Source organism: Canis lupus, chromosome 30 (assembly GCF_048164855.1).
Source record: "Canis lupus baileyi chromosome 30, mCanLup2.hap1, whole genome shotgun sequence".
In the NCBI taxonomy this organism is placed as follows: Eukaryota; Metazoa; Chordata; class Mammalia; order Carnivora; family Canidae; genus Canis; species Canis lupus.
In genome coordinates, this window is record NC_132867.1 from 19,906,285 (window position 1) to 19,930,439 (window position 24,155).

Genomic DNA, 24,155 nt, shown 5'->3' on the forward strand with positions numbered 1-24,155 from the left:
GAATGTCTATTAAGGTCTTCTTCCCATTTTATTATTATAATTTTTAATGTATTAAGTTTGTATTTAAATTCTAGTTACTTAATATATAGCATAATACTGGTTTTTGGGATTATAGTTAGTGATTCATCACTTACATATAACATTCTATGCTTATTGTAATACGTGTCCTCCTTAATGCCCATCATCCATTGAGCTTATCTCCCTGCCCACCCTCCCCTCCACCAACTCTCATTTTCTTCTCTACAGTTAACAGTCTCCGTTGTATAAAGGTTTGCCTCCTCCCCTTATTTTCCTTATGTTCATCTGTTTGTTTCTTAAATTCCACATGAGTGAAATCACATTGTATTTGTCTTTCTCTGACTTATTTCACTTAGCATAATATACTCTAGTCCATCCACATTTTTGCAAATGGCAAAATTTTATTCTTTTTTATCCTCCACTCATTTTTTAATTGAATGGACATTATTCTTTTTAGTTGAATATGATTAAAAAGTGTTTAAAATTATAATACAAAATTCATAAAGGAATAAATAGAATAATAAACATATAATTCATCTAAAAGAAGGTAAAGAGAAAGAACAAAGAACAGCTGGAAAGAGCAAAGAAAGATATAGTGGTAAACTTAATCTAAAAAATATGTGTATTCTTAAATATGAATCAAAGAAATAGTCCACTTAGAAATATTAGAATATAGTCAACCAACAACTGCATACTTCCTATACTACAGCAAGTATACTACTAATATTCACTGCTCATATGTATTTATAAGGATACACAGCATTCAAAGTAAAGAATAAAAAGATACACCATACTAACATACATACACATATATCTAAAACAGATAAAAAAATATTTTATATATTTTTAAATTTTTATTTATTATATCTTAAAGATTATATTTTATTTACTATATTCACAAAATGTGATAATTATAATAAAATAACAAATTCTTAATTATATTGCATATTTTTAAAAATACTCATCAGTATATCATAAAACAGACCATGGTATTGTTAAGTAAAAAATTTGACACTATGAGTGACAAGCTGTACCTTATTTTCATATATGAAGCATTATGTGAACAGTAGAACATCTTATTTTGAAATTCACAGGAGGTATTCACCAAAACAGAATATAGACAGCCCAAATTTAAACCATAATACTACTTTTTTTTTGTTTAATACTTGATTTAACAAAATTTTAAATCATAAAATATTTTAGAGTGTGTTGTTCCAGCACAGAATGAAATTCAAATGTAGCAGGGGGCACCTGGGTGGCTCAGTGGTTAAGCATCTACCTTTGGCTCAGGTCATGATCCCAGGGTCCTGGGATCAAGTCCCACATCAGGCTCCCCATAGGGAGCCTGCTTCTCTCTCTGTCTCTTATGAATAGATAAATAAAATCTTTTAAAAAAAGAAAAAGACTGAGAAAATAAATTCAAACTTAGTAATAATATAACTAAAATACCACATATGTAGAAGCTAAGGAATAGATTCATATGTAAATAATATAATGCAACTTGTAAGTTAAAGATTAAATCTAAATTCAAAAAAAATTAGACTTGATATGTTATGAAAATATGACATAAAACTGTGGATGTGCCCAAGCAACTGTTACAGGGAAATTTACAGTTAAAATTCATTTATCAGAAATAAAAGGTTAAAAATCAATATCCTACACCCAAAAAGGTATAAAAAAGATGAGAACAAAAAGCAATGGGTTAGAAACTGTTCATAGTAAAGGGTAACCCAACAAAGCTAAAAGCTGGTTTTCTGAAAAAGTTAATAAAATACCTATATCTCTAGAAAGATCAAAAATTAAATAGAAGCTATAATTTATAGTTTATCAACATGAAAATAAAATGAATTCTACCAGTTAGATCTTAAAATATCAAAGAATAACAATTTTATGCCAATAAATTTTTAAAATTATATGAATAAATACATTTCTTAAGAAACACAGATTTTCAAACTAATACATTCAGAATCAGAAATATAAACGGTTCTATATTTATGAAATACTTTAATCATTAATCTACAACCTTGCCAAAAACGGTTCACTAGAAAATTCTTAGACCCATTTCTTAGAGACTCTTAGAGAATAGAGAAAAGGGAAATATTTCCAAGACATTTTATGTGGCTAGCATATCATTAATATTTAAACTTTACAAAGGCAGTACAAGAAAGGAAATTATGAGGTTAGCATATTGTTAATACTATAACCTTGCAAAGAAGGAAAGTGCAAGAAAGGAAACTTGTGCTAAATCTCCAGCATAAATATAAATTCAAATATTTTAAGCAAAATTAACAAATTGAATTCAGCAATACATAAGCAGATAATATTTAATAGCTAAGTTTACTTTATTGCAAATATGAATTAATGTTAAAAGATAAACTCGGATGTTTATACCGGTCTCATTCATAATTGCTAAAACTTAGAGGCAACCAAGACGTAGGTGAATGGATAAACAATGGTACGTCCAGACAATGGAATATTATTCAGTAATAAAAAGAAATATACTGTCAAGTCATGAAAAGACATATAGGAATCTTCAATGTTTGTTACTAAATGAAAGAAACCAATATGAAAAGGAAACATACTAAATGACTCTATATGACATTCTGGAAAAGGCAAACTATAGAGACAGTAAAACAAACAAAAATAAATGGTCGCAAAATAAAAAAAAAAAGTGATCTCAAGGATTTGGGGGAAAGGAAGGAATGAAGCAGTGGAGACCAAAGGACTTTTAGGAGAACAAAACTGTTCTGTATCCTACTGAATGCTGGATACATGACATCATATCTTTGTCGAAACCTATGGAATGTATGACAAAGAGTAACCTCTAATGTAAACTATGGGCTTTAAGTGTTAATGACGTATCAGTGTCATTTCATCATTTGTGATAAAAGTACCACTATGGTATGGGATGTTGATAGTGAGAAGGTCTGCACATGTGTGAGCACAGGAGGCATAGCAGAATTCTCTGGATTTTCCAATCAATTTTGTGTGAACCACATAACTATCATTAAATCTAAAAAAGCACATCCAAGATCTCCACACAGCAAAATATGCAACAATACCTATAGAATACTTGAAAAATATAAATATATGAAGGGATAGACCATATACATGGAAGAAAGGTTATGCTGACTTTCCCTAAATTGATTTGTAGATTTAATTCAGTACAGATTTAAATTAATTACAGCAGTGTGTGTGAATGACTGATTATGAACTGTATATGAAAATATAATGGTCAGAAACAGAAAAGATATTCTTAAAGGGGAATGAAGTTGGTGGACTTGTCTTATCAAATATAAAGACTTATTATAAAGATGTACTTCTCACCATTATTTGCAAAATATTTGCTTAGAACTACGATGATATGTTTTTTATAAACAATTTTTGGAGCATTTGGAGAAGTCAAAGGGATAATTAAAAAGTAAAGGTAATGTTTGTCATGTACTTCCACCAAAAAACAAAACATGTCCTTTTCTTTGTCTCTTAGAAATTCTGGATATTCTACTGCTAAGTTCCTCTTTTTAAGGTTTTTGTTCACGTTAGAAGACTTTTCTAAGTGTAACACTTCTCACTGTTTTCAATCAATCACCTGTCCCTCTTGCTCGTATCCACAGAGCAAAAATCAGAGGCCATTTTAAGTGTGGATGGTAAGAATGCTTTCAACTTAAACTCTGATTTCATGACATATCATAGATTGCGTGAGGCATATTTTAATGATGATGTTATCTACCTTCAAAAAGATAGGGCTCTTTGTAACAGATCCTTTGTTTTTCCGCATCCCACCTCTAGGTCAACCTGTTTTCAGTATGCCACCTCAAGTGCATGGTATGCATTTTTCTGCTTTCTGCCACAGGTTCTTTACTGAAACCACAGACAAGTGCAGTTGGGAAGTGAGTTAATGTCTCTCCTCCCTCCACCAAGAACACTGAAAGGATTGGAGCCCAGTGATAAATGTCCCAGACAACCTTCCTTTGAACAGACAATTCTGGGAGGCAACAAGGATTCTCAGACGTCCTGGATGAATTGAGTCCTTTACAATGGGCACGGGAAATCAGTTGCAAATCTACCTCCTCTCCTTTCCTTCCTCCCTCTGGGACTTTTCCTTCCCAGCGCTCCTATTCACCCCCACTACACGTACTGCCTGTACCCTCATCCTGTTTCATATTGTGCTTTTGAGGTAACATAAAATAAAAACTATGCTTTGAAACAAAGCAAGAAGTGGCTTTTGATTTGATATGTAAAAGGCAGAGGAAGTTTAAAGTCACTCAGAGGTTTATATTTTAGGATAGCATGGAGGTAATTATGGCATTATAGCCAGGAATGGAAGTATGCCCATTCCCTTTCCTTCGAACATTAATGAAAATATAGGTCACACTTAGTTTGCCATTTTGCAGAAAATAAAATGCAAGTTGGAGAGTAGAATCTATTCAGAGATGGATATAGAATTAAGAAATCCTTAATCCTTGTCTAGTCTGACAGAAATACTTCTCTTTTGTGAACTTCTCTTTTGTTTAAATCTCTGATGAATGCTCTCATTTAATTGGAAGATAAAACAATAATTTTACAGCAGAATTCTTAATGCTTTAATGCCATTTACAATAAAAGTCACAATCTGAAACTCACTGTGATTTGTATGTGGCCCTCAAGTTTTATTTTCGTATAAGTTCCTTCCATTTATTTATCTCTTCTATTCCCCTGCAACATTACTATGCAATTTAAGCATAGAGACCAATGAGTTTGCAAATAAAATCTTCTTAGTGAAAAAAATGAAAATTTTTCATAATATACTTTTCAATATATTACTGCCACGAGTACTTATTTATGTGATACTTTTGTTTTATTCCTGTTGCATAAAGCAGAAAATATATAGAAATCAATGGACCATCATTTATATTTTCCTCCAAATTACAATATTTAGAGAGCCTTGGAAAATTTTATTGTACTTCCTACCTAATGTAATGTGCTCATAGTAATCTTTTTATTACAGTGTTGCTTAAGCTACCACTGCTTTAGGTGTTAACAGCCATATTATTTAATCAATGACATCAAACTGTGGTGTTGAGAATATAACTGTACTTCTTCATAAACTGGTAGGTTGTAGTGCTGTGTTCAGTAAAACAAAGAACAATTTATGCGTGTCGTTACCACATATTTTTACTGCCCATTTGCTCTTGAAGTCTTTTCTGTTAAATCAATGGCAGGAGAGTATTTCATACTAATTTTTGTTTTTAGTCTTTAAACTACATTAGTGATATCTTCTGGTTTCCCTATTGAGTCTCCTGAAATGGAAATCTGACAGTTAAGTGTAATATATAGTTTATTCAGTTTGAAAATAAAGTGATTATCTGTATATTTACAGCAGTATAATAATGGGATTCATCCTGATAATTGCTAAGGTGTTTTGAGTCAAAAGTATTTAAAATATTCAGAAAGGCTGAAAACATACTCGTATAAATATTCGTTTTTTAGGACGGGGAAACTGAAAAACAAAATGAGCCTTGGATATAAGTGCAAAGTAAATTGGATGAGTAAAGGTTTCTGGAGTTGAGCAATTTCCTCTGGCAAGGCAAATGTAACTGTTTTAGGAGAGCAGGGTATTATGTACAAAGGTAGAAACAATGATTAACTAAATTACCTGCTGTCCTGAAGAAATTAATTTGCTTCACTGGGAAAGCTATTTATTCTCAGAGTATCTTACTGATTGAGATTCATGATAGGGTCGAATGCATATCTTCTGCTCATGAGTCAACTCCACATTAAAGTATTTATGAAGGATAAAAGTAAATTCATTATCATTTGTTTTTCAAGTTCTTTTGAAGGTAGAAAGTAGATTAAATTGAGAACATGGAAAAGTTTAGGCTTCAGATGGAAAAGTTACATCCTTGTTAATATCTAAATGTGTAATTTAAATAAAAAATCTTTATTCAGTTTAATAACATTTATAATTTTGGGTATTTCAATGGCTGACATTGAAAATAAACGTAGTATCTGTGTCTTCCTAACCACAAAGAACAAAGCTTATAGTTCTAGTATTGTAATTATTTTTGTCATTATTATACAACATACTGAGTTGTGTGGTGTGGTATCTATTTAAAAATGACAAGTAATGGGGTGCCTGGGTGGCTCAGTGGGTTAAGCCCTTACCTTCAGCTTAGGTCATGATCCTAGGGTCCTGGGATTGAGCCCTGCATGGGCTCCCTGCTCAGTGAGGAGTCTGTTTCTCCTTCTCCCTTTGACTATTGCCCCCGCCCCGCTTATGCTCTGTCAAATAAATAAATAAAATCTTTAAAAACATTTTTTTTGAGAAATAAACATTAAGATGGGTCTAGTTGGGGCAATCTACCCATGTCTACCAGTCACTATTCAGCCCAACATTGACACCACCTGGACGGAAACAGTAACAAAACCACAGCAGCCAGTTTACTGAACTCCGTAAACTGAGTTTGGGTAGTGATCATTAAGGAACCCTGCCATAAACCCTTTGCAATGTCAGTTAGACTATTCTAAAGGGATTAACCCCAAAGTTCAGAGGGATGCCAAGGGGTGGATGATCGTGAATAAGCCAGACTATGTGGGAAGATATTTGGCTTTACTTTCAAGAGCCTGAAGCAGTCCTCACTGCTTTCCATGTCCTGGCTCAGAAGGTGCTGCCAACCCCTGACACTCAGGAAGCGGATGCCCTAGCCCAGATACTAGCCTGGGCAACCAACAAGTTAACAGAGCAGCCTGAGTTCTCAGAAAGAGCTGGTCCTTTAGCACCTGGGTGGGGTGGCATATTGCCAAGAATGCTGGATTGCCCTTGAAATACATTGTCTTGGTTAATGAAGTAACATGTGTATTCTAAATAATACCTACCAAAGTAGGTATTGTAAATAAGCAACTACCAAAGGAGTCTGGGGCCCTCCACCAGAGTTCTCAGCCATTGATGCCTTGGAAAATTGATTACATTGGCTCTGACTGAAAGTTCTAAATATGCCTTCGTCTGTGTGGACATCACAGGTGGCCTAACCCAAGCTTTCTTGTTGCCAAGCAAACTGGGCTGCCACCATTAGGGAATTAGAAAAGCTGAGTGCCATATGGGTAACTCCATTGAATAGACAGTCATCAGGAGTCACATTTCAAAGGTCATTATGTGCAAGACTGCAAAAAACATGACATTGAACAGATGTTCCATCTCCCCTATAATCCACAAGCAGCAGGTTTGGTGGAAAGGAAAAATGGAATAAGAAGGTGTTTAGCTTTACTAACAAGTAAAACCACTTGTATTGGCCTAATGGACCAAAGTAGTATCCCAGGCTTTAATATCTTCAAATGATCAACATGTAAGGCATGCTGCCCCACATACTGGATGGGAACTCCTGCCAAGGCACCCAACACCATAAAGGCATTGAAGTTGAGGGAAACAGAGATTGCTCTCTCACTATGGATCAATATGCTATGCTGCTGAGAACACCTGGGAAAGGCATCATGTAATGGGATGTCCAGCGAAATGAGTGAGTTACAGTTCCACTGCACAAGGGGGAGCTACTCAATCTCCAGTGAAATCCTGTTCTCCTGCTGCAAGTTGAACCTGTTGAAATGCACCATACCTGGGATGGAAAATATTGAAGAGGGGAGAAGATAGGGGTTCTGGTCTGGCATACCTGATCCCAGTCCATCTCTTCACTCCTGACAGTGCTGCTTCCTCTTGTCAACATGTATGGTACTCATAATCGGTTAAGTTCCTAAAGATGCAGCCACATTAACATCCAAGGGTCAGACTACAGGTGTAATTTTTTATAGAAGGAAGATCTCATGTATGTTTCTACAAAATATCTGTCTTTTTGACCTTAGACTCTGTAGCTCATGTGGTGTTCTTCCATCAGGATGAGAACATGATGGAAGTATCTTTCTACAGGGCATCCACTAATAAGCCCAGCAAAGAAATCAATCCAACTATTGGGTACGTGGAGAGATGCCCCTCACTAGCTGGTCAAGATTGCCATGGTAGGTGTCACTACTCTAGGTAGGAGATAGGAAGCCACTGATTCTGTATATTAAGGAAAATAAGCTAGGATTTGTAGTCTCAATTCATTTGTTATCACATTGTGCACATGTATGCTTTTTTTCCTATGAAACTACATAGGAAGGCTATCAAATGGCTAACTGGAAGGGCCAAAAATACCATCATCAGAGCCATGAGTGGCTACACTCAGATTTGGGATGGGTTCATGTTGTTTACCTCTGGTTATGGACATTTGAGCACTCATGTACTTCTATGTTGGGAACAGAAAAACCATTCTGAACAGAACCATTCCAATTGCACCAGTAATATGGGATGGGTATCACTGAAACGGTGCAGTCATACTGCCACATTAAGGTATAGCAACTGGTTAGATGCTGACTAGTAGCATAGCCCAGATGTATACTGGGTGGCCCAGAATAGGATCCAATGATTGTGTGGCACAAATCTTTGGCCCTGGCTTCCACATGGGTGGTTAGGTCACTGCACCCTGGGTTTTCCCTGGGCACAGGATAGAATCCACCCCACTGTAACAAAAGTTACACCCCTCTCTCTCAAGGCCAGGCGGACACATTTGAATTTCCACTGGTATGGTCATTTGGAGACTGCCTTTGTTTCCTCCATTGGCCTGAAGGAGGTTATTGCACACACAGAAGCCCTTAGTAAATTCACCCAAGCACACCTTAAGTTATAGCCAACAAAGCCTGTCCTTCCTAAATGCTGAAATATCTCTAATAGAAAAACTGCTCCCCACAACAGGATGGGCTTTGTATTATTACTTTTTTGTAAGGAGGCACCTGTGCCATTATCCAAATAGAATATTGTCTGTTCAAAACTGATGATTCTGCTAATGTGTCATCTTTATTAAGTCATATGAGGATATAGTGAATGCCCTGAGTGGTCTGACACCCCAGCTTAGGGGCCTTGATAAATCAGTGACTCAGATGATGAGGCTCCTGGTAGAAAAAAAAAAAAAGTTACTTATTTTGGGAATCATTATCTTCATCTGTGTTTCCTCTTCCATATATCTATGTTGTTATGGTGTCTGCCTCCAATGCAGCCAGACAGCCACCAAATGAACCACCTCCATGCAATTAAACCCCTTACTGACTAATCAAGTCAATTGTCTAAGATGGGATACATAAGAGTTTATGAGCCGGTCAAAAAGCCATTGAGAGGACCTGACCACCAGTTGACCAGTGAGCTGGAGGCAGGCAACTGGAGACTCCTTACCCTGCCACCACACTCACCTCCCTCATCCCTCCCACCTTGTCCTTGGAATGTGCATTTGGCTCACTTTTCCCACACTAGCATCCACTTTAAGGCTGAAGCCTTGATATAGTGATGTACTACTGAGACCATCTGGACCCCATTACGTCCTCTATATAAACTCAAGATTCTAGCACGTGGGTGGAGAGTTTTAGTCATTTTGCAACCACCAAGACAAGGGTCATATATAAGTTCCCTTTGTTAAAAAACAAAACAAGAAAAACAAAACACAGGCCTCAAACTGGTGTCCCTTGGCCCAGGTTCCCAGACTGGGGCTCGATACCTCATCTAATTGCAATGTCAACCTCCCCCTGAAACATTGTCTTAATTGGTCTGTCTGTAATTATTCAACCAGTGTCAAGGAGTCTGCCACTTGGGCCCTCTGCAGGCCCCCAAAGAAAGATGAGTTTATCTGCATAAGACCACCAACTTTTACCTGCAAGGGAAAGCCATCTTGCCTGACACAATCCTTTTCTTTGGCTAATAACCTTCCTGCCCCACCCTCCTATAAAACACAAAACCAAACTTCCATTTTGTACGTCTCCCCAGAATGCCCCCTCTATTTCACGGAGAGGATGCTGACTGATGCGAGTCACTTAGTAAAGCCAATTAGATCTTTAAAATGGATGCAGTTGAATTTTTGTTATTTAACATCTGGCTTACTAAACTGCCACCTACCAATCTGGAGTGCTCAGCCTATTTCTTCAAGTCTCCTTTTTGTCTTCCGTGTAACAGGGGACACTTTTCAGACTTCATTTAGAAAACTCAAAGTTGCAAACAGACATCAGGGAGACCATGATTCTGGATGTCCCGGATGCTGGAGGCCCCTGGTGCCACATATATCAGTAAGGAGCCTGGCTCCCATCACTTATGCAAACCCCAGTTCTCATAGTCGCCTGAAAGCACCCCACTCAGAGGTGACCCACCGAAGTCCTTTGCCAGAGAGGCTGGCGCAGGTGTAGAGAAAGGGCTTTGGCAAAGACTAAGCATGGTCGGGGGAAGGAGGGTACTACCCAAAACCAGAATGGGGGAGTGATGTGTGCCCGGGCAGGTTGCAAGTCTGTAGCCTTCCAGGACCCCAGAGGTCCTGTGGTGGCTTTGCAGCCTTCTAGAAAAAAGGCGGGGCCCCCATTCGATGCCTGTAATGGTCCAAGGCCACAGCAACCTGGAATGCATATCCCGTTGCACGTCTTCAGTCTCGTTGCTCCTCCTGGCAACTTCAGGGTGTTTAAAATTCATCCCAGAAGACCACTGCTGCCAGTTATTTAGCTCTTTCTCCTGAAGAACAACCTCAGGACATTACTAGTGTGTCTCTTACCCATCTCATCTATCTACCCATCTATCTATAGATCTACTTCTACCCATAGATATATAGGCAAATATGTAGAGATACACAAATGTATAATACAGGTAAGTAGGCACTTAGAGATAGGTCTGTAGATAGCTGTGTATGTAGATAAATTTAAAGATATTGATTGACTGAGTCGAGGAGGGGTAGAGGGAGAGCGAGAGAGAATACCAAACCAACTCAGCTCTGAGCTGGGAACCTGAGGGAGGCAGATCCCACCACCTCCAGATCATGACCTGAGAGCAGATCCAAAAGCCAATCTGGATCAGTCACAATCGACTGACTCAGTCACAATAGACTAAGCCACCCCGGTACCCCTAAAAACATATATAAATTTAGTTGCAGATATCAAGGGGTGGGGGGAGTTTATTTTAAGGAATTGGCTCATGTGATTGCGGAGGCTGGCAAGTTCAGAATCCCTGGAGTCCGCTGCAGGGTGGAGATCTGGGGAAGTTTATATTGCAGCTTCGGCCTGAAGACAGTCTAGAGGTAGAATTTCCTCTTCTTTGGGAACCTCAGTTCGTTTTCTCTTAAAGTCTTCAGTTGGTTAGATGATGCCCATCTAGATTATGGGTGGCCATCTGCTTTAACCGAAGTTACTACTTTTAGGTTAATCTGATCTCAACAATGCTTCACAGAAACACCCAGACTGGTTAACCAAATACCTGGGGCCTGGGGTCTAGCCAAACTGACACCTAAAATCTGATATAGAATGTATGTGTGTATATGTGGGTTTTCAGTTTTCCTGTCCATATTGCTTCACTTTGTCAATTTAATTTTTCTACCTCTACCTGTGTCTGTTCCTATTCATATTTTCAAAGATATCAAGAGAATTCTCTCATCTAATGCAACCTTAGTAAATCTCCTCTGTATCTGCAATTTTCATCATAGTGAACTTCCTTTTTTGTTACTTCTCTTTGGCTTTCACAACTGTCTTTTTCTGCATATTTTCTTACCTGTTTATACCAGGGAGAGGTTTTTGTCGGTGTTCACTTGGCTTTTGGATGAAGACAGCTTGTCTGTTGAATGTGATTCAATAAAAGCCTCCCTCATTTTACAGATTATGGTGTTTTATTTGATGAAGTCTCAAAGTTCATATATTCCCTAAATCCAACATTGTCAAATTTTTAATAATCCCATTGCTAGTTTTCTATTGTTTATTGGTGACAAAATATGAAAACGCTAAAGTGAAATCAACGTAGCATGACTTTTTATTAAGCATTGACTTCATTAGGCATAAAACTTTTAAATATATTCTTCCATAAGTCACCAAATTAATAAATTTCTACTTGCCACTTAGAGCCTGAATAAAGCTTCATGCTAGTAGAGACAAATGTGCCTAACACCTTGTACTGTGTCTGGCACACAGTATGTAGGTAATAAATAAATAAATATCAATTGAATAAGGTTGGTAGATTGACTTGTCAAAATACTTAGCCTTATGGGAGGTACCGTGTGGTTTAAATGAAATATAAAATATGGCTCGTGGCCACAGGCAGTTTTTAAATTATATTGAAGATTTCACTCTTTAATACACAAGCTACTAATAAGCATCATGAATAACAAACATTACTTAAAGATACTGTAAATTCCTATATTATACTGTTTAAAATAAGGCAATACAAAATGATGTAATTTTTTTAAAGCCGTGTTTTTAGAATATATATAGAAAGTTGACTAACAGTGCCTGGGTGGCTCAGATGATTAAGTGTCCCACTCTTGATTTTGGCATAGATAATGATCTTACCCAGTTGTGGGATCTAGCCATGCAATGGGTCTGCACTGGGCATGGAGCCTGCTTAAGGTCTCTCTGCCCACTGCCCCCCATCCCTCTAAAAAAAAAAAAAAAAAGGAATAGTTGACTAAAGCCTTTCTAAGGCTATGTGTAGAGTCCTCTAAGAATTATGGACTTTGAAGATTGCAAAGAAAATGTTGCAGAGATAGACATTGTGGAATCGGGTACAGGGTGCTCTGAAGGCAAAATAGAACAGTGGGAAATTACGCAAAGGGCACTGGGATAGCTTCATAAGTACTAATCAGATATCATGCGTGCACACACACACACACACACACACAAAATCTTGCAAAGCATTTGACCACAGCAATATGTTTATAAGAAATGCCTTCATCATGCAAAACAAAATAAAACTAGTGAGCCAGCAAGTAAGAAAGATCACTAGAAAAGGGTTTTCGAGAATGTACAAGTTTGTGTGCTCCAAATTGAGGAGAGGCACCTGACACAAATTATCTTCTAAGAATAGTACACCCAAACAATCCATGTATAAAGTTAATATTAAATGCCAGTTCTCAGTGTTAAAAAATTTGCTGGCTTTGCACAGTACATAATTTAAGCTAATTTGCTTCTCTAACATCTATAACAAAATCTCGCTGGTATAGTCATCAGTGACTTATTGGCAATATAAAATAATTGAAATTATCAACAGATAAAATTAAAGGAGAAGGTTTAAATGATAGAATTATAGTACATGCCAGCAATTCCTCAAAGTGAATTACCCAAATATAATTGCACATCTCTGCTGTGTTCTAAAGTTCAACAGCCTGAAATGTTACTGAATTACATAGCATTAATAAGAGACTGCATACCAAAAAGGGGAAGTAACAGAAATGGTTTAAAATCTATATGGGCTAGAAATTTATTAATGGTGTCTATGGATTATATGGTCCATTTTCTGTTACATTCACTTCCAGATGCATCAACTGAAAAGTATAAAGCTAATATAAATTATCCATTTACATATTATAATATTAATCTTATCACAAAAATCTTGAAACTAAAATTCATGCTTTTACATTATTTTGCTTCAAAAGAATTGACTTTTTATGTACCTGCCATCAGTATTAAATTTTAACAGAATAAATTTAAATTTTTAAATATAGTCTTAAATAAATAAATAAATAAATAAATAAATAAATAAATAAATAAATATAGTCTTACACATAGTCACAGGTAGATGACGTGGTTTAGAGGACATTTACTTACTTATTACCTTTTTTGAAGTGTTACATTCTTATAAAAGAGATGGAGCATAAATAGAATAAAATGATGTTTATGGTCTCTTTTTTTTGCATTTCTAATGAAACCACTGTCACTTAGTTGTGAGTCATTCCCATTGGCAAACTTAACAATGTAGTATGTTTACTGCATAGAAAGGTATACTGAGTTATCTTAAAATAGTACTGACATTTAGCAGCAGGAATTAAAATCTAGCATATTTAAAGGAAAATATTTTATTTGCAGTATGTTCATAGGATTGGGGCATAATAGAAGGGATATTCTAAAATGGTAAGAGACATATGAAAGTAATAATAAGAGAAATTCAAAAATAATTGAATTCAAGTTTAGAGATATACCATTTTCTGACAAGGGCAAGTTTTTCTCTCCGATTCTTAGACATGAGACAGCAGTTCCAAGATACAGCTAGAGAATGCACATGTACCCTCAGAACTGTCTACGAACTAAATAAATATCTAAGACATGTATGCACTCATACAAACGTTTATATTTAAACAGTCTCAGATATTTATAAAATGAAATGTATATCTGACCAATATTCTGTTGGATTTAAAATGCTTTCCTCTCAATCAATGTACATAAAAAGTATAGATGCTAATTAAGAACAGATCTCCAAATAAATGAAAAAAATTGTTTTGAAATAGGATACTTTGACAAATGTTTTTTTTTTTTTCTCCTAACAGAGGCAACTGCATTTTATTTTTTTCTTGCCAAGTTTTTAAAGTATAATTAACATACAGTGTTATGGACAAATCTATGTGTGTGAATTGAAACGATACACATTATGGAAAGAAACTCTGATTTGGAATGTAATTGTCTATGTTTGAAAATAGAGCTGTTTGCTTAAAACATATGAATCAGAAAAATCTATTACCCAACAAGAAATTTTAAACATTTAAAAAGTTTTCATTGGCTTAATATATCTTCATTGTTTTAAAAACGTGTGTCTAGAAGTTTTACAATGAAAACTTTTACTCACATTCTCTGTCTCTTCTCCACTTTCAGAGCAGTCTTCCTCAACTCATATGGTAATTTTTCATAGAACTTATCTCTATACTTCTAGATTACATAATTGAAAGGCTATTCTATGATTTGTGTATTTGATCCATAATCTCATGACAACTGCAAGGTAGATAAAATCTCCCCACCAACATTTTCATCCCTGTCATCCTTCACTGCTAAATCACAATATTTGGTTAGATAATCTGTACACAATGTCTATAAAACACTAATCAATACCAAGTCTCAGTTGTTCCTCTTTTCTTTTGCATCTCTTCATTTTCTTAAACTATTATCTAAAATTATTTTCTTTTATATAATTTTCTAATATAGTTACTAATTTTATACCAGTAAACAATTCATCCACTTGCCTTTCAACAAAGTATTTCAGTGTTCAACCACATAAATTCCATTGGTCTTTCCCCAAAAGACCTCCACCAGCAATCCACAGCTCTCTGAATGCCATTTGGATTGTATGCTTTCTGGGTCTGTAATATGGACATCCAACTATGGGGGCTTTATATAATGATTTTAGGATTCCCAGTCACCTGTCTCCTGCATAGATCCACTATCATATGGATTTCTTCTTTTAGGTTTTTTGATTGACATTCTGTTTTTGCTGGAGCATATCTTTCATTTGCTTCATTAGCTTCTTAAAAGGCTACTGCATTTTATAAATTACCAGTTTAAAAAAAAAAAAACTAAATATACATGTAAGAGCACATAACAGGACAGTATCATAAAGCATTATAAAGAAAGAAAGAAAATATACTTAGCAAGTCAATCACTATTGTTCACTTAGAATGCTTCTCACATTCAGTTTTGGAACTTTGGGGGGAAGTTAGTTTAATTTCTGTAGGTTTAATACATTTAATATTATATAGCAATAATACAGTGGTTACCAGTTAAAAATAACTTGAAAAATCTTACTAGCAAACGAGCCTAAGCATTTTGTTGGATTGCGATCATGTTTTTATATATCATCCATTTTATAAAATTAGTGTTATCTTGGTCCATATTATTAAAATTTAATCATATAGTTTTACCTTACTATTTGTTAAAGAAGTGAAAAGTGACTTATTGAAGGAACTTTTTTGAGGCTTGTGTGTCTTATTTATAACATAATGGAGGGAATGCATATTTTCTAGGATTGTGCATATATATTTTTAAAGTACACATGCAAATATAAAAACTAGAATTTGGGGTACCTGGGTAGCTCAATCCATTAAGCATCTGACTTCAGCTCAGATCATGATCCCAGGACCCTGGGATCAAGTTCTGCATTGGGCTACTTGCCAGCAGGGAGCTTCCACTTCCTCTCCCTGTGTCCTCCCCTTTGCTTGTTCCCTCTCTCTCTCTCTCTCAAATAAATAAATAAAGTCCTAAAAAAAAGTTAAAAAATTAATTTAAAAATAAACAACTAGAATTTATTGGATGCTTACCAAGTATCAGGCACATTTCTATGTAATTAGTGTCAATTAAATAATTCAATCTTCATAATTACTCTATTATGTTGATACTAAAAGTACCCACATTTATATACAAGAAATTGGCTCAGGTACAAAATATTAAGTGGTTTGTTCAAAGTCACAAATTCACTATTATAACCTTGTACTTAATAATTACTAGGTAAGTGATCATATGTTATTATTGGTACAAAACTATTTAGCTTTAACATACATGCAAATTTGGTAAAAGCTCTGTAATTTATCACCACTATCATATTTATTAAAATACATATTGCTTTCAGAAAGTAAAATCTACATTATTCTTACCTAAATATTCTAGAGTGATGCAGACAGTAATTATGTTTTTTTTCAAATTGTGTTACCTTACTGTGAGTATATATCAAGTATTTTTTTTGTTTTTGTTTTTAATTTTAATTATTTATTCATGAGAGACACACAGAGAGAGGCAGAGACACAGGTAGAGGGAGAAGCAGGCTCCATGCAGGGAGCCCGATGTGGGACTCAATCGCGGGACCCCAGGATCATGCCTTGAGCCAAAGGCAGACATTCAACTGCTGAGCCACCCAGGTGTCCCTATATCAAGTGTTAAAAGAATTATTCAGTCATTCTTTTAATGTAGATATTCTGAAAGTTGAATAACTATTTACTAATTTGAAATAGAGTTTAGTCTTGATTAGAATATGCTATTAAATTAATTTTAGTGTAATATTACTTATAAATTAGCTCTAGTATTCTGTATTTTCTTAAAAGCTGGCACAATTTCTCATAGCTGCTTTCTCTTCTCATAGCTCTTATTAATAGGGAGAAAGAGAAGTGAGAAATTATATTATTGATAATATGGAGAACTTTTACGATAAATAAGAACAAATAAAATTTTATTTTGCTATATGTATAAAGTTATGATATATTTAACAACTACATTATTTAAAATATAAGCATATTTGTACACTGGATGTGTACATGGACATCACACAGATAAATGCCACTATTTGGCATGCTGCACTGCCTTCTAAGACCAAGTTTATTTTAAAGAGGGATAAAAAACTTTCTAATAAAGAGACAGCTGGCTTTTTGCTAGAGATTTCTATTTGTTCATTATACCCTTTTATTCATCTTCCTGGACACATACTTAGCTAAGCCACACTTATCAGACTTTTTTTGTATTCAGTGTAGCTATGTGGTTGAGTTCTGGTTAACGGGATGAATATGCTAATGACATTTCCAGGTCAGTCACAAAATAATTTCCCATATGTAATTCTACTTTCTGTTTCTCCTTTATGCAGCTCACTGGTTGAGACCTCAAGGTCATAAGGAAGTATAGAGCCCTGGATGGATGGAATCTTGACTCTGGGATCTTGGATTTTATATAAATAGAAATAACCAATATCCACAGAAGCCAATGACATTTTCTCATTGATTATAACCACATATAGTGTGCCCTCACTAAAAGAAGGCTTCACATTAGTCAAGTATTATAGGAAATACATTTTTATATATTCACGGGCACAACAATTTTATCTTTCAAGAACCGTTTTTGAGAAAGCTAGAAGAAAATACTCTTCGGCACAAACAAAAAGAAATTTATGAGATTCTATTGGTAAAGAATTTAACCAGTCTAAAATAAAGACATAGAGGAGAGTAGTCATTAAGAAGAAATATAGAACTACTAAATTATTTAGTGTGTTCTTTCTCTAGGGAGAGAAGTGTTCCAATTTACAACTTAACAGAAAATTTCAGATTAATGAGTGTTTACTTGCAATTAAAATAAAAGCTAAAAGAACAAGTAAATTTGAATTCTGAGTAAAAGAGAACATTGTATAAATTAGGAAATGTAATGATAAATTAGTTGTAAACTGTATTCTAATAAAAACACTGAATATTGTTTCAAATAAAGTTTCTAGTGTAAGGATCTTGAGAAGAGAGTAAAACAGGGAAATATGTGTGATGGTTTGGAAGGTGATATTGTAAATTTTCTTTTTCTATAAGGTTTAGGCACTGGATAGCATTAAAAATGTAAGAATCGGGGATGCCTGGGTGGCTCAGTGGTTGAGCACCTGCCTTCGGCCCAGGGCGTGATCCTAGAGTCCCAGGATCGAGACCCACATTGGGCTCCCTGCATGGAGCCTGCTTCTCTCTCTGCCTGTTTCTGCCTCTGTCTCTCTGTGTCTCTCATGAATAAATAAATAAAAATCTTTTTAAAAAGTTAAGAATCAAAAGATAACATACATATATTAAGTAGATAAAAGTAAATCAGTAGCATGAGAAAAACTTAAAAGTTAGTTTGTTGATAAGCATGAACATGGAAGAAACTATTTCTATAGTAAGCCTTATAGTATCTTTTCATTATTAAACACTATGCACTTAATCATTTACTTTTCTAATTTAAATAAAAAAGACAAGATTTAATATGTGTCAATTCTTCATATATGTAGGAGGTGAAGGAAGCTATTAATTTACCTATGTACAAAATAAAAAATGCAGAAAACTTACATGACTATTTTCCAGGTCATATTAATCTTTGTTGATAGACATTCAAATGAGAAAAATGGAAAAAGAAAATTTCCAGGCCTTGAGTGTCTTATTCAGTTGATTCTATGATTCTTTTTAAAGAAAGTATTGATGGTTTTTTTTTCAAGATAGCATATAATTATGGATTGTTAGTGTAATATATTTAGGCATACACATATGCATATACAAATATATGTCTATTCTATTGATTTTGACTACATAGTAATAGAAATTAGCTGCTAAAATGCTTATTGAAAATTTGTTTTTCTGTTGCTTTGCAACCAATTATCTTCATAGCATTAAGTGGGAATTAGTTTGATTAGTTTGATGAAATGTTCTGATTGAGACACCTTAGGTATAAATCAAAATTGACTTAATTTAATTTCCATCTGTGATTTGATTAGAATCATACTGCAGCTAAACTTATGTAGATGGGCTAGAATTGACAATCGTTTTTTTAAAGTATTACTTGAGTTTCATTTTTGGAAAACCTAATCACTAAAACATATTAAGTGATATTTAAAAGAGCATAATTTCCATATACCTACTGATTTAACTCCTTGATTTATTTGGAGAAAATTTTCTAATGCTGCCATTTTTTTAAGTTTTATTTTTTAGCATTATATCTGTTTATACAGTGTGCTGAGTTTATAATATTTTATTTCATTATTTTTAAAACCTGTAGCTTCCAAAGCAAAATACCAAAATATTCTTAGTCCTCAGAACTTAAGATAGATATATGTTCACTAAAATATTACTCATATAAGCATCAGATTCTTGAGGGAAATGTTTCCCACACTGTAGGCGAACATGTTTATGGATACTCTGACATATTAATTAGAAGTTTCTGGAGCACCTGGCTGGCTCAGTCGGTAGAGCATGTGACTCTCCATCTCAGGGTTGTGAGTTCAAGCCCCACGTTGGGTATACAGATTACTTAAAATATTTTTTTAAAGGAAGAATAATATGCTCTGACAAAAATCTGTCTATATTGGTTTCCTGCATCTGCTTTTTTTTTTTAAGATTTTATTTATTTATTCATGAGAGACACACACAGAAAGAGAGAGAGAGGAGAGAGAGAGGCAGAAAGACACAGGCAGAGGGACAAGCAGGCTCCATGCAGGGAGCCTAACGTGGGACTGGATCCCAGGTCTCCAGGATCAGGTCCTGGGCTGTAGGTGGCACTAAACCGCTGAGTCACCTGGGCTGCCCCCTGCATCTGCTTTTGACAAATAACAACACAAATATACTTTCTTACAATTCTGGATTTCAGAGTCTGAAATCAGTACCACTGTGTGGAAATTAGCATGTCAACAGGCCTTATGGGAGAATCATTCCTTGCCTCTTCCAGCTCCTGGTATCTCCTGGGATTCCTCATCTTGTAGGTACATCATTAAATATCCAGGTCAGTCTCTTCACATCTCTCTTGCTCCATCTTGACATTGATTTTTCTGTGTGTAAATCCTCCCCAAGCTTCTCTCTCCTAAAAAATATGCATGATAATCCTAGTAGGATAATTCAGGACAACCTCTCCATCTCAAAATCCTTAATCATACCTACAAAGACCTCTTTTTGTGTCACGTGAAGTAACAATTATAGGATTAGAATGTGCATATATTTTATGAGTTGTGGTTTTCAGCCTACCCTACTAGCCCTTAGGGCTTCAGGGCTACCAGTTCTCTCTGATCTCTCTAGAACTAGTAGAGAGTCCCTCAAAGATACAAAATTGCATGTTTTGTCTCCTTGTGGACGAGAAGCTCTTATGCCTTGATAACATCTTGAACCTTGCTAGTCAACATGTAATCTCTAGATTAGACAGTATCATCAACATTATGGGAGATATTGTTAGATATGCAGAATTGGGTGGATCCATCCTAGAAGTACTGCATCAGAATCTCCATATTAATAGAGCGGCTTCTATGTATGGTTTATAGGCACATAGGAGTTTGAGAAAAACTATATATATATCATATATATATATATATATATATCATATATATATATATATATATAGTATGTCTTTCCAGACATTGTCCAAGAAAAAAATCAGACTTTTTAAAAAGTTAGAGGTGGCTTACAAAAGACAGATATGAATGACTGAAAATTACATTTTCTTGTCATAACAATTTTCAGTAACATGAAATCATAACTAGGCAAATAATTGGTAGAGGGTTTTTTTAAGGTTTTATTTATTTATTCATAAGAGACACAGGGAGAGAGAGACAGAGACATATGCAGAGGGAGAAGCACGCTCCCTGTGGGGAGCCTCATGCCAGACTTGATCCCAGGATCCTGGGATCAGGACCTGAGCCACAGGAAGACACTCAACCCCTGAACCACCAGGTACCCCCAGAATTATCATTTTAAATTGCAAATAGTCTTTGCCATTTCAGAGTAAATAGCTTTCTTAGACATGCAATTTCACTAATGAAAATGGATTTTATTTGTATTTCAGATAATTTGTTGTCTTTTATATTTTTTCTATTATGAAATTTTGATTATGAGTAGTTTTATTTCAGGATGTGGTACATTACTTTCCAAAGCGTATTAAAATATATTTTGTTTTGACCAAAGCAGAGTTAAGCTGCAAAATGTTTAAGAGAGCAAAGGTCTAAAAAAATAAAATTAAATAAATAGAGAGCAAAGGTCTTTGCCCAGTAGTACTAGGTGTTTACACAAGCAATTGTAAAAATATAGGTCCACTATAGATGTAGGAAATTACATTATATATATATATATATATATATATATATATATATATATATTCTTAGTTTACAACTTAGTATACACAAGGATTTTTGTAGAGGGCCTGAAAATATTCCCAAACTTCTGAAGTTGACACCATAAGAGATCAACATTAAATTACTCATAAAATATCTATTGATCCCATGTGCAAAGCAAGCATGATTGGCATGTCAGCATGTTGAACAGAAAAGTATAATCTTTAACTTTGGAAAGATTTCTGATTTGGGGGAGGAAAATTACATTAATATTTACTATGATTTTATTGTTTTCCAAGTAATTTATCATGATCTCACCATGTGTTACCATTTCTAAGTTCAAGGGAAAACATGATGTCATTGTATTTTGTTTTTCACTAGTAATGTAGAATGTAATGCAGAAATGAAAAATAGCTTTCAGATCCTTAATTCAGTGTATTTAATTAACTTGCTAAAGAACAGTATAAAAACTAAGTTTTAAAAGGCAGAAGAACTGTTACTGTGTATGGGCTTAGAATTTCTAACACCACTTAAATTTTTAGCAGTCATGTGACCACAAATCTTCATATTGATCTCAAATAGAGAAAGCATTCCTAAGCTTATAATTTATATATATATGCATATTTGACTAGATGTTGAATAAGTTTGGCATAGAAGAAAGAGTAGCTTGTTAGGATATAGAAGAATTTCTACCTCTTAACTTTCTGTCATCTGGGCCTCTCACTTGCTTCATATGTAACCTTAGCACATTAATAACTTACTGGCCTGAAAATGATGGGCTGATCAAAATAATTTCCATCAGATCATATATTTTTTAAAGATTTTATTTATTTATTCATGAGAGACACAGAGAGAGAGAGAGAGAGAGAGAGAGGCAGAGACACAGGCAGAGGGAGAAGCAGGCTCCATGCAGGGAGCCCAATGTGGGAGTCGATCCCAGGATTCCAGGATCATGCCCTGGGCCAAAGGCTGAGCCACCCAGGGATCCCCCCAGCAGATCATATTTTTAATTCTATATATATTCTTCAACCAGAAGCATATCTAAAATGTTGAAAATGATGAAAGTTTATAAAAGAGAAACTAGTCTTGGCTGTAGAACGTTTGAAACTCTTCACAGTGAAAATATATTTTATGAATGCTAAATATTCCAGATTTTGTTCACTATTGCTGTTAATACATTGGATAACACAAACTTTACAGGTTTGTCTAAAATATATTTTATTTTGACCTTTCTCCTTAAGAGTAAATATGGAATATACCATATAATGTCACTTATATGTGGAATTTAAGAAACAGAACAGATGAATATAGACAGAGAGTCAAACCATAAAACAGACTCTTAACTATAGAGAACAAGCTAAGGGTCGCTGAAGGGGAGATGGACAGGGGGAATGGGCTAAATGGGTGGTAAGGATTGAGGAGGATACTTATGATGAACACTGTGTGTTGTATGTAAGTGATGAATCAGTAGGTTCTACTCCTGCAACTAATGTTACACTATATGTTAACTAACTAGAATTTTAATAAAAAATTAAACCAAAGGGAAAAAAAAGGATGTGGCATACATATATAAAGAAATATTATTCCGCCAGGAGAAAGAAAGAGATCCTGCCATTTGCAACAACTTGGATGGAACTTGAGGGCACTCTGCTAAGTGAAACAAGTCAGAAGACAGATACTGTGTGATCTCACTTACTTGTATAATCCACTAAACTGAACTTGATACAGAGAGGAGAATGGTGGTTAACAGACGCTAATGGTAAGAGCAGTGGGAGATGTTGGGCAAAGGATACCAACTTTCAGTTACAAAATGAGTAAGTTCTGAGGAGCTAATGCACAGCATGGTGACTATATTTAATGTGATTGTGTTATAGAATTGAAGGTTGCTAAGAGGGTAAATCTTAAATGTTCTCACCATGACAAAAAAAAATGAAATGGTAATAATGTGATGTGATGGGGGCTGTTAGCTATGTTGCTAATAATTCTTTGTATATGTATTCACATTTTGTACTCCTAAAACTTATTCAGCGTTATATGTCAACTATCTTAGTATATCTGGGGAAAAAATAAAAAGACTAGAAAAAGAGAGTGAATATGGAATAGGGGAGCATTTTGAACATTAATATGGCCAAATGAGGATAATACCTAAAATATGCTCTATTTTATTGCCCTTGAATATATTTCCACGTGGAAGTTTTTAATATATATGATTATGGTTCAATGAAAGTTTTGCCTTTCAAGATCACACAGTACAGTCTATTACTTAGTAATAATTTGTATATTTGTTTAGGAATAATTCTTAATCTTAAAGTAAAACATCTAAGAGACTTTAATTTTCAGTATAGCAGATATTACCTGGTTAATATGAAGTTACCAGAAGACAAAGAAAGGTGCATTTTTAAAAATTCTTATCTTGTTATAAGACAGAAACCAAATATCCATAAGCATAATATTATAAGTACTCTCAAAAGAGGAAATAATGTTTTACATATTCTAGACCATGAAAAAGAAAGATTTTAAACAATATTAAAAGACATATGTTGAAATATTTTAATTGCAAAAAATGATTATTTCTGAAGGAAGTTGCTATGCATCTCCTTAATACTGACAGTTATTGTTAGCCATTGTTTTTTCTCAAAGATGTATTTAGAAGAATAAAACTGTATTCTTCCTGAATGCAAATAAGGCACCAACTTCAGTTTCTATCCAAATAATGCTCCTAGTTATATCTTTTAAGGGATTTCTATGTTCAAAGTAGACTACAGATCCATTTGTATTTTCTTCTTTA

At 34.7% G+C, this 24,155-nt stretch overlaps 1 non-coding gene across 1 annotated transcript; it reads left to right on the forward strand.

Annotated features, from left to right (window-relative positions):
• Nucleotides 1-19,501: 19,501 nt before the first annotated feature.
• On the forward strand, nucleotides 19,502-19,574 carry TRNAE-CUC (transfer RNA glutamic acid (anticodon CUC)). The gene has a single exon. It is a non-coding gene; the product is annotated as a tRNA-Glu (tRNA).
• The last annotated feature ends 4,581 nt before the right edge of the window (nucleotides 19,575-24,155 follow it).